Source organism: Erinaceus europaeus, chromosome 16 (genome assembly GCF_950295315.1).
Source record: "Erinaceus europaeus chromosome 16, mEriEur2.1, whole genome shotgun sequence".
Lineage (NCBI taxonomy): Eukaryota > Metazoa > Chordata > Mammalia > Eulipotyphla > Erinaceidae > Erinaceus > Erinaceus europaeus.
The window spans coordinates 80,017,592-80,017,869 of NC_080177.1; positions in this window are offsets into that span (position 1 = coordinate 80,017,592).

Below are 278 nucleotides of genomic sequence, written 5' to 3' on the forward strand. Positions count from 1 at the left end.
GGATGGTTCAGGTCCTAGAACATGATGGCAGAGGACCTATTGGGGATTGTATTGTTATGTGGAAAACTGGGAAATGTTATGCATGTACAAACTATTGTGTTTACTGTTGACTGTAAAACATTAATACCCCAATACAGAAATTTTAAAGACTACTGTAAACCATTAACCCCTCAATAATTTTTTTTAAAAAAAGGTTTCTTACCTTCTAATTGTGAAGATTACAGGTTTTAGCATATGTAAAGCATTCAACCTAGTACTTGGTACTTTACAAATCTTTT